This window comes from Perna viridis, chromosome 2 (genome assembly GCF_037379345.1).
Source record: "Perna viridis isolate PV_CMFRI_1.1 ecotype Kerala chromosome 2, ASM3737934v1, whole genome shotgun sequence".
Lineage (NCBI taxonomy): Eukaryota > Metazoa > Mollusca > Bivalvia > Mytilida > Mytilidae > Perna > Perna viridis.
In genome coordinates, this window is record NC_142446.1 from 37,620,077 (window position 1) to 37,632,024 (window position 11,948).

General features: G+C 32.6%; 1 pseudogene across 1 annotated transcript; it reads left to right on the forward strand.

The window, feature by feature from the left end:
• Window positions 1-751: 751 nt before the first annotated feature.
• On the forward strand, window positions 752-11,948 carry LOC148624913 (uncharacterized; annotated as a pseudogene). The gene is made up of 14 exons (XR_015920147.1): window positions 752-787; window positions 1,819-1,880; window positions 2,967-3,155; window positions 3,374-3,519; window positions 4,326-4,439; window positions 4,679-4,840; window positions 5,283-5,425; window positions 5,765-5,909; window positions 6,373-6,413; window positions 6,690-6,809; window positions 7,042-7,168; window positions 7,741-7,868; window positions 9,102-9,234; window positions 11,465-11,948. The product of XR_015920147.1 is annotated as an uncharacterized LOC148624913 (transcript).

An 11,948-nucleotide genomic window follows, 5' to 3' on the forward strand; every position in this document is an offset into this window, starting at 1 on the left:
GCGTTAAAGCCTTTCATTTGACATGCAACAATCCCAATTTCTACGAACTTTTAATATTCGCACCTAATGACCCGACCCTTCACACATGTATGATACATTGGGTTTGAAAAATGCTCATATAGACTTTTAAAATGATATATTGCATGACCTCCTTCGATGAAGTTTTAAACGTAATGCAATATCAATTATGTAAATAGGAACTTATGAATTATTTATAAGGCATTGGAAACTACGACATATTCAAGTTTTATAGTATCGTTGATATCTAACATTGGTCACTGGTTTAAAATCAAATGAGCGTACATGAGTAGATCGTTTGTTCTGTGTAAATTTTATTACTGTAACTGCTGTGGATTGCGGTCCTGAAATTAAAGTTTAAATAGATGGAAAACAAAACAAGATATCCCAAATCTATACCTTCTTGATAATCTGCAGAACATGTACAGAAGAATAGCCAAACAAGGGGCAATTTCAGAGCTCAATTTGGGCACAATGAATAATCAAAATATAGTGCAATACTAAAATCCAGAACCAGAAATCAAAGAGACATCGGACTACTATCATTCAACTCAGAATTACTTTTTGAAAATGTTACAAGGTCAAGGTGGCATACAATCATGACAAAATCACGAAGGTAACTATGGGATATAATTTTAAATTGCCATAACGATCGGAAACCTGAGCTCAAAATGTAGCACTATTTGAGGGTGTAAGCTTTTCTGTACTCTTTGACCTTTGACCTTGGGTGCAAATGAAAGGTCACATGGCCAAAAAATCATTAGTGAAGGTATTATATCTCTACGACTTTCAGTTCTCCAAATACAAAATGCCCAAAATAAAGCATGAATTTTCAAGGTTCCAAATAACATTTTTGCGTTTATTCATACGGTCATCTGTTTGTGTACATGTAACAGATTTCAAATTAATTCTACCTATAATGGTCTTGAAGATATGAGCAATTGAAAGAAATTGTTTCAATGATACACAACTATTAGAGGAGATGAAGAAATCCTTACCAGCCTCATCTGTTATAGTACTTAAAGGCTTTTACGTATTGACAACGTAAGATCAGAATATTTAGAAAAACGAAGAGGAGGACCATCAGGAAAAAGTCAATAAAAGGAATATTACTTCTATAAGGAATGATTAAATCCAACGTGCCCTCATCCTCTAAAATTCCTAAATAAGGTCAGTCGATTGTCCAAATTCGGTAGTAATATCTTAGAAAACGACTATCGTATAATTTGTTTCAGTTGACGATTTATGATTATTTTGCTTGAAAGTGTAAAACTGTTTTAACATATACATTTTTAACTGCAATCATGCAGGTAGCATTGCATTATTATATTACAGAATGCATATCCGTTACGAAAAGTGATAAATGGTGAATTTCAGACGACATGTTAATCTAGCCTATACAATACATATGCACTTGAAAATCTTATTGTTTACTTTTACGAAATTCACTTTTATGTTACAAAACAATCTTTGATTTGTTTAAGATTGGATCATTCTATACGTAATCAGTAAGAAATGGATACTTCAGAAAGATTTTCTTTTTCGTGTTGTTTTGAACTTTAAGTCACGAAACTGAGTTAAAAAAATATTTTTTCCGACATCCTGGCATGTTTCAGATTTATCTCCTTTAAATTAAGATATCCCACTCTTCCTGTTGTGAATCAAGTTTTAATTGGTTCCTTCTATAATATAAAAGCAAAGAGTCCATCGGTTATTTTCATTATAAGGTGTGTTTTACAGCAAAAGCCATGAAGTGTAACTTGTTGATACTACTTCTTATTATCCTGTTTTGTTCTTCAGCGGAAACTAGTCATTTCCGAGGTGGCACAATTAGTTGACGATATGTTGGACCTGGAAACATGGTAATTTTGCCATTACATATTTACATTAATTTAATCAGTCTAAATGACGAGATTTCACTTTTCTGTTATCAAAGGTCATATATTTCAGTATCATATCTAAAGCTGATTATTGTCGTATTGCTTTCAAATGAATTTTAAAAAAAAAACTTGTTTTACAACGGCTAAAACTTAAAAACTGCTTAAAAAACTTAATCTGTGTAATCAATAAAAGTTTTAGTGATTCTTTAAGTCCGGTTATATCTGTAATATTTTAAAGACCAGATTTGCAAAGAAATTGCAATTTGATTCTTTGTACCATGTTGTCCATCTCCATTATGTAATTAATTTTAATGTGTGGCTGTCTTTTGTCCCTCATTTTAATTTCTTTGTGTGTTTATTTCGACAAAAAACATTTTTGCATCGATAGTTAAAAACAATGTTATATAAGAGTAATCAAGGGAACCAAGGTTATAGCGGTAATCAAAAGAATGTAATACAGGGACAAAGACCAGACATGGAAAACAGACATACACAACAAAGAACATAAAGTAACTAAAATCATACATACAAAGTAACAAAAGCAAATGGGCAACTCGGACTCCACTAAAAACTGGGAGCATGGACCAGGTGCACCGGTAGGGTAAGCGTCCTCTACTTTTTTTTAAACATCCGCCGAGTTGCACGTAAAAAGTCAAGTCCGGGGTAGACAAATGAGGAAAGGAAAACTATTATTTTGGTTGAAAGTGTAAAGCTGTTTTAACATACACAATCATGCAGGTAGCATTGCATTATTTTATAACAGAATGCATATCCGTTACGAAATAAAATAATATACAATAGAAACACCATGATTATGGAGAACTTGTTCCCTTGGATTTCATAGTCCTATTAACCTCTATGATTTAAAATAGCAAGCTATGTGATGATGAAATCCATGAACATGGAAAACCTCGGAAATTATAACTAAAACATAAAAGCACCATCAAAATATCTGTAGTTTTGCCACTGCAATTTAAAGATACTGAATAATTTTATTGTAATTACAATAAGGGAAAACTAACTTTTGAAGTCAGTAATTTATTGGTTCTTAAATTTTCCATTATCCAGGTTGAATTCAAATTCAAACTTTCAAAAATTCAACTCAGTATGGACAGCAGTGCATATAAGCGGGGGATCTAGTGCTAATATTTATACTGGCTTATATACAAGAACTGCTTGGAATTCCGGGGAAGATTGGGAGGAGGGAGAAAGAACTTTTCCATACAATTTGCCTTCATCAGAACCATACGATGTTTTGTAAGTGAAGTCAAATATGATCAAACTTAATGCTTTCTACCAAAATCAAAGTGAAACTTTTGGATTTATAAAATGGTTCAAGTCTCAAATCATAGAAGTAATAAAGCATGTAATTAGTATACAATATTTGCTTTTAAATATATGTGTGAACATGTACCTGAATGAAGTAGAAAACAATAGCAAGTATTACTACAATATTCCTTTCCTTTGTATTCCAGTTTTAAGGGCGGTTTATGGATATCACTAAATTACGAAGTAGGAGGTGGTGACTAGAGAATAGAAACAACAGTTGACCTTCACCATAGGAATGACACTTACACACCTAATCGTAGTCTCCACAAACTACAAGTCGTGCAATTTATAGGTAATTGGTATCTAATTATAGGTATACGCATAATTTGTAACTATTTCATTTTGTGATATAAAAAAACCCAGTGCTAAGGCTTTAATGAGGCTCTGTCATATACATGAGTCTGAGTCAGAGAAGCATTTGATATCAAAGAGTAATAAGGGAACCTAGGTTCTAATGGTAATCAAAAGAATACAATTCAGGGACATAGACAAGACATGGAAAACAGACATACAAAACCACGAACATTAAGTAACTAAAATCATACATACAACGTACCAAAAGCAAATGTGCAACTCGGACGCCACTAAAACCTGGGAGCATGGACAAAGTGCACCAGTAGGGTTAGCGTCCTCTGTTTTTCAAGAAACACCCGTCGAGTTGTATGGCGCAGATGGATACACCGTAACGATTCATGCGTTCATGATGACGACAATAAAACTTCTGTAGTGATGATTTCAATCTTGTAGCAACATACCCTGTTCCAGAAGCCTAAATTATACTTTGATAGTTTTATTTTTAGTTTGTGATTTTGTGTTGTCTGATAATGAAAAGATCGCGCCTTTTTTTTATTATTGATGCATAATGGCGCTGAAAACTTTTTTTTTCCAAGAAACGTTGAGGTTTTAGTATTTTACGTTGTTTGTGCTCAACGCTTTTGTCTGTGTTGATCCTTTTAAATACTTAAACGATGTTTTCAGCTACAATATTATATGAGTATATTCCTCAGTACCATCTGTCACATTTTGAATAGGATAAAGCGGTCAAAGTTTCGTGGCAATGCAACCATTAGCTTTTCTTAATTTTTTTTTAAATTTCAGGGTCCAATATGGGTGTCATGTCACAATACAGATACCAATTATAGATGCAGATGAACTACTTCGGCAGAGGCAGACTCGATAGCTGGGATCCTTCCTAGAGCTCATTTGGACCGGGTACAAATTTGTTTTGGCACTACATAATGTATAGTCTGTTTCGGGAAAAGTGCCAAGTGGTATTTAAGAGATTATATCAATTGTAATGCCATTGTTGTCCGAAGATTAAGTATTCTTAAAGTATTATTAAAAATTCTTTAGATTCACCTTAAATATCTGATAACATTTTAATTGCATTTTAAAACTGACATTAAACCAAGACTTTACTTCTGAAAAGTTATGTTGAACTTACATTCCAGGAACGATGCAGGATCAGTTTTACAGCCAATTATACCAATTATTATGTTAATCGTGGTTGGTTTGCAGTAGCTGTTACAATAGAAGACTTCCCACAGAAAACGATCATACTAAATGGGAAAACTTACAATCCTTCGACGCCGATCTCAAAGGTTCCATTGCAGGTAACGTAACAAATATCCAATAATTTGATCAATATGTCAAACCCAATATATTTTTTTATTTTAATGATATACCCAAAATCTTGTCATTATCTTTTTAAATTTTGTAGTTTGTTCTACACAGATAGTGTTAAACTGTTTTATACATTTTGAATGATAGACTAGTTTCCAGACCCTATGTTTTATATTTTGCATGATTTGTTTGTTTTTGTATTTATTTCGATTTGTTTTATTTTTCTTCCTATTGTGACATTGCCGTTTCTCTTTTCTATTTTATGTCTTAATAAATACTTGAAATGTATTGCTGCTTTCCATAAAATAATGAAAAAAAAAACACAAACATAGGAAGTCACGATATACCAATAAAGCATTATCGTAAATATTTTATGGTGTATATTTGGTAGTTTTGCATAGGTGTTGTTTTCATTGTAAGAGTATTGTTTAGTTTTTAGTACGCCCTGAAATTATGAGTGGTGCCTGTAGTACCAAACCGATGTTTGTATTCCCTACATTGGCAGAAGGAAATGTTACGCTACTAAAAGCAGGTCTTACATTTACCACTGGATTGTATGTTCGATCAAACAATGGGTAATTTCATTTTTTTTAGAATTTAGAGATTTTTACAGTACAACTTTCGTCAACAAAACTATAGATCATTTCCTTTTTTGCAAACTTATGTCGAATTTTGTTTTTAAGTTTTATAGTACAAATTACAACCCTAACTATATTGTTTTTAACATTCCCTGATAAGTTATTGATTGACCTTTAGGTTTAGCATGTGTTGCCCGATATGCAGTCTCTCTGTCTGTTAACGTTTATTTAAATATACATATATACTTATAACAAAAAAGTTCAATGTTAAAGGAAGACCATTTTGAAACATACACTTGCATAAAATCACATATGGTACTTAACTGTCATAAACAGATTAAGGCTGGTTGATATCACTGGACACAATGGACTAAGAAAGTCTTCAATACGAAATGATGATCAGGGTCGATCCAGAATGGTCGCCAACCCACTCTGACAAAGGATCTCATATCATATGTGCCTCTGCTGAAGATACAAACAGGTAAACTTACTTTGACAGTAGTCCTTTGAAGTATAGACAATATTTAGTAGACTTTCTATATGCTTGCCTATTGTTTGCATGCTTATATTTTTTAATTTTTATTTGTTTTTAAAGAACTGCATTTTCAGTATAACTGAACAAAGTTGTTTTAAAATATCTGTAATGTCTTTAAAATTTGATGTGTAATACGTATTTCATGATAACTGTTTTATACTTTTAAACTCGCTTTACAAAAAAAATACCAATAGTAGTTTAGATAATGCCAATCTTATGAGAGAAATATTTACATTTCAATTGGTAAATATGTTTATTGTGTGGAAATACAAATGTCTTTAAGAAATGCATTACCTCACCTTGATTGATAAGTTATTGGACTGTAAATTGCATGCCGTTCTGAAAAATAGATTTTGTTGGTCATTACTTCAAAAATCCTTAACACGTTTTGGTGTGTTTATTTTAATAGAAAACTTAGTTATGGTAGATGTATAGCAGTGGTTGCATGGGGTAAGCAAAGGAAAATGTATCTTAAATATGTTCTATGAATTTATGCTCACCAAATATTATGCATTTAAAATGTATTGAAATTAAATTACCTGAGAACATTTCATACAAAAACTGACTGAAAGAAAAGGACCCTCTCCATAATAAAAAATTGTATAATAATAACGGTCTCTGGCGGCTTCTTCATGTAATCGAAAGAAAGTAAGCTCTTTGAAAAGTTTCATTTATAATTCAGTATAATTGAGACAAAAATCCCTTATTTATACTGTTTCGCTTCAGACGTTGATCCTTGTGAGAAGAGTCAATGTGTAAATATGGGTACTTGCAATAGAGTAGGACTTTCAGAGGATTACGTTTGTTCATGTATTCCTGGATACACTGGAAAAAACTGTCAAACAGGTATTGATACGACATAAATGTGTAATTACAATCGTTATATCATATTTTGATAATATTTCAATTGTAGTAAAAGTAGAAAGGTTTTCACCATTATCACTTACTATGAGCTTCTGCCTTCTTTTAAGACATAGCTGCACTTAAATCGTATGTTCCATCGAGTCGACTCAATTATTCATAAAATGTGAAAGTATATTTATAAATAAAATTATTATGCCAAAACATGTGATTTCAGATATTAACGAATGTGCTTCAAACCCATTCCAACATGGTGGAAAATGTCTGGACCTGGTTAATGAATATATATGTCATTGTAAAGACAGTTACGATGGTTTTAACTGTCAAACAGGTGCACTGGACTAGCATATGGATTGTCCAAAAATAAACAGACATGCTCTTATGTCAGACATGTTTTTTTATATATACAACGAGCAAAAAAACACACACAAACAAAATTCCGTAGATCGTTGGAATTATACAAAAGCTAACGGGTTGTAAATGGTGTGACGTTAAAATGTTAAAAAGATAAAATTATTCAATTAATTACATAGATACAAATAATATACGATTTGAATGTTTGCCTTTTTAAATGTGATGAATGTTGTATATGCTAAGTAATGAGTATTGTTTTAGATATTGACGAATGTTCCAGAAATCCATGTAAAATTAATGCAACTTGCAAGGATTTGGTAAATGAATTTGTTTGTCGTTGTAAAGCTGGATATACTAATACGCGTTTTGAAATAGGTATGTATTCCATTAAACCAAATGTTGTAAGATAACAATGTTACTAGTTTGAGACATGTTTTTATATAGACGTATACTTATTCGCAAAAACATTTTAAAAGCGATATGATCAGTATGAAAAAAGAAATAAATTCAATGGTAACCGTGTTATTTATTGTTCGAAAATGTCATAAAAACATTACATATTCTGTTTATTTGAAGATATCGACGAATGTGCCAGTAATCCATGTCTTAACAACGGCACATGTGTTGATAGAGTTGCTTCCTGGACATGCGCTTGCCAATCAGGATTTACAGGAATACAGTGTGAATTAGGTGATTTTTTTGATATCCTAAATACAGAAGTTCAAGTTTTATACGGATTAAAATCAATGTAAATAAATACAAAAGAACGTTAAAAAGGTTTAATGCGCGGACATTTTAAATTCTTACTATATAGCTGATCTGATCGGAAGAAAGAATGTCGTTTAGATAGTTCCTTTGATTTCAGTTTCCTCTATATAGATGACGTATTATCTTTAAACAATCCTAATTTCGGGGATTTGATACATCGCAACTACCCCAAAGAACTTGAGATAAAAGATACTACAGCCACTGTGAAGTCAGTCTCATATCTTGACCTACACTTAGAAATCGATGGTAAAGGAAAACTATTGACCAAACTTTACAACAAACATGATGACTTTTCATTCAGAATTGTCAACTTTCCTTTCATCTGGGGCAACATCCCTTCAGCACCTGCGTATGGAGTGTTCATGTCACAATATACATTATTCCAAAGCTTGCCGAAACTACAGACTTTTTGTATCGCGCCAGACTTCTAACAAGTCGGCTTCTTGAACTGGATTATGTTGCTATGAGATTGAAGTCATCACTACAGAAGTTTTATTTTCGTCATCATGAACCCGTGGATCGTTACGATGTATCCATCTGCGCCATGAAAACTGATTTGTTCAAAGTGTCATAGTTTTCTTTTCATCTTTCGGCTACCCCAGACTTGACTTTTCATTAGCAACTCGACGGGTGTTTTTAGAAAAGCAGAAGAGTTCACCCTACCGATGCACCTGGCCCATGCTCCCAGTTTTTAGTGAAGTCCGAGTTGCTCATTTGATTTTTTACGTTGTATGTATGATTTTAGTTACTTTATGTTCGTTGTTGTGTATGTCTGTTTTCCAAGTCTTGTCTTTGTCCCTGGATTACATTCTTTTGATTACCCCTAGTGCCTTTGTTTCCTTGATTACTCTTATCTAGCAATCATTGGTTTGTTAAATCGAAATGAGACTGCTACTATAAAAACACTCCAATAGCGAAACAAAATAATGACTGGAACCATACATTCATTCGACACATTTTTAAATACGGTATAGATAATTGATAGTCTTTGATAAAAGTTTGATAGATAAATTACTAAAAGTCATTTAAACCCCCAATGAGTGTCCGTGGTTGTTTCAGTAAGGATTTATACATAATATTTCAACTGCACGTTTTTAGCATATGCTTTTATCTAATTTATGTGAAATAAAAGGAAACTATAACATATCATTACAGAGATAGACGAATGCACAAGTAATCCCTGTAGAAATAATGCTACATGTATTGACCGAGTAGATGGATTTATTTGTCAGTGTACTAACGATTCTGCTGATGTGTACTGTGAAAAATGTAAGGATTTTTTAAATTTGTTAAAATAAACACGTGTCTATATTCTTCTCCAAGCAAATTTCAGTACCAATGCCTTTCGAAATGAGTTTCAGCTGTTTCGTTGAATAAGTGTCTGTTTTATTCCTACACTTAAACATTGAACGGCAAATTACATAAGATTATTTTGCTTCAGTATTAGTTGATTGTCTGCGCATATTTATTAATTTTCTTCCCTGCTAAAGCGGTATTGTACTAATGTTTTCCCTCTGTAATGTTCAATTTATTCAAAAAAGGTAACAGTTGTATCCGTTTCACAGACACGTATCTTTCTTACGAATCTCGAAATTTGCAAGATTCATAAAACTAACACGAATGCCTACGAATTAAGCCACTTTTACGAGTGACTTGTGAGGGATTAACGATATGTTACGAGTATGAACGATCACTTTACGATTTACAAAGTATGAATGCGATGCGTTTACGATACCAGTTCACACTCCATTGCAATTAAGTACGAGCAATTCTTTCGACTTTTTGGCACAATTCTCTTCGTCCAAGATAAAGTATTCGTATGTATCCGCAAAGTGCTCGCTCGAATTCTTGTTTATCCGCTACCAACCTGTTCACATACATGACTCTATCTTTCGACTCCTTAATAATAATTAATTGTTAATAATTTGCATCTTACTCAACGGTATTCGCAAATAACTCTTAACAACTTGTAGACATTTGCTGGCATTCTTATTGATTCGCAAAAGGATATTGAATTGTTTTGACTTGTCAATTTTTTTTACACGGATATTCACGAATCTTTGTTGATTATTTTATTCGTTATATCTCGAGAACCATTCTTAGTTATTTGTAAGGCATCAGAAGCACTGATAAATGAATTGTAAAGCATTCGTAAAAAATAGCAAACAAACATTTCGAATAGTTAACAAATTCTTGTGATTGGTCAACGATGCCTTACGAATGACTAAGAGTAGTTTGCGAACTCTTTTCGAGTAAAATAATAAAAAAAAAGTTCGTGGACATTCTCGTAAAAATTCGACGAGTTATTAAAAGTTATTTACGAATGCCGATGATTAAAATGCGAATGCTTGCGAATAACTAAAAAATATTATTTGTAAGGATTCGTAAGAAAGATTTGTGTATGTGAAGGGGGTATAAACTCTCTTTTAATATTAAATCTGTAGGAATTCATTTTAGTTGTACTTTTATCTGTTCACCCTGTGTTTCGGTCAAGACGACAAAGACCTCGTCAGGCGCTCTAGTCTTTCAAGCATATTTTATTTGGACAGATAGTATTTTGTAAGAATAACCCTGTCTATATTCTGTTGTTGAATTTAAGACTGTGTGTAGGCCATTTGTTTTGGGATCCGAAGTAGCTAAAACAAGTAGCTCTTTTGTAACTCGCGTAATTTTTTATGCTCAAATGATCTAAGAAAGTTAAAACAGTGTATATGATACAACATCAATTATGTAGTGAAACGTTTTACTTAATATTGTAGGGATGAATCATTGTGCGTCGTTCCCTTGTTTACACAGTGGTGTATGCAAAAACCATGTCGGAGGTTTTACCTGGTCCTGTCCGGAACCTTGGAGCGGTGATATGTTTGAATACAAGAATGTCGACAGGACAGCAGTAATATAATTAATACGAGCTTCCGATTGCAATCTATTCAATTTAGTTTTATGTTTTAAAAATTTTCAAAAAACGTCATTTCTATGAACTTGTGTGTCTTTTGGAAGGTAAAGACGAATAAACAGCACATAACTGTTTCGTCCTCTAACAGGGTTGCCTTTTCTCTGATCTATCGGTTTTAAAAGAACTACGTTAATATTTCCTAAACCGCATTTCTGTGAAAGTACTTTTATTAGTGGATACTAATTTGCGTGCATTAGGAAAGAAATACCAGTTCGTGAATTCCATGTTTTGAGGTTTCCAGTATACACAACAACGAAAATCTCCTTTTGTTGGAAACCAAATTTCGTGGTTTGATCTACCCAAGAAAATCAAACAAATTGGTACCCCACGAACAGTAGTACTTCCATAATATTTGAAATTGAAATTATCCTAAATTACAACAATTTTGTCTGAAGTTCACAATAACCATTTGTGGTGAGATGTAATAAACTTGTGTTACCATATATATAGAATAAAAGGTTTAGATGAAGTTTTATCGATCCTAATAAATGAATAATGATAATCGGAAACGTTGTCTTGTAACATGTAAATTAATGTAAAAATAAACATTGTTTATCATTATTTCTATTTACAAGGAGTGTACAGATTTAGAATATACTGAGTGTTCCTGTCGTATAGCATTACCAAAACAGCCTTTGAAGAAATCCTACATGATCGAAAGTGGTGCGTTTAGAATGATGACTGGGCTTCTTGCTATAGTTGCATTCTACATCGTATGGTCACTCTGTGGTCAAAACAGTCCAAATATTTCAATTTCAAACAAAATAAAAACCGAAGAAGATTTATTTATCGAAGACTATTCACGAACACAAAATGAAGATGCGAAAAGTAAAACATCAGAACATAGTAACGATAGTAAATTTGATGACAGTTCAACAAGTGATCAAATGGAATGTCAACAAGGTTGTGATTGTTTTATTGATCACACTGGTTATAATCACTTTCAAAGACGTGATGAAAACGATAAACATAATTACAGGTACCATAAATATCGCGGTAGACAATCAAAATTTGATCACTTGTTAGTTCGAACTGCTGAAATATAA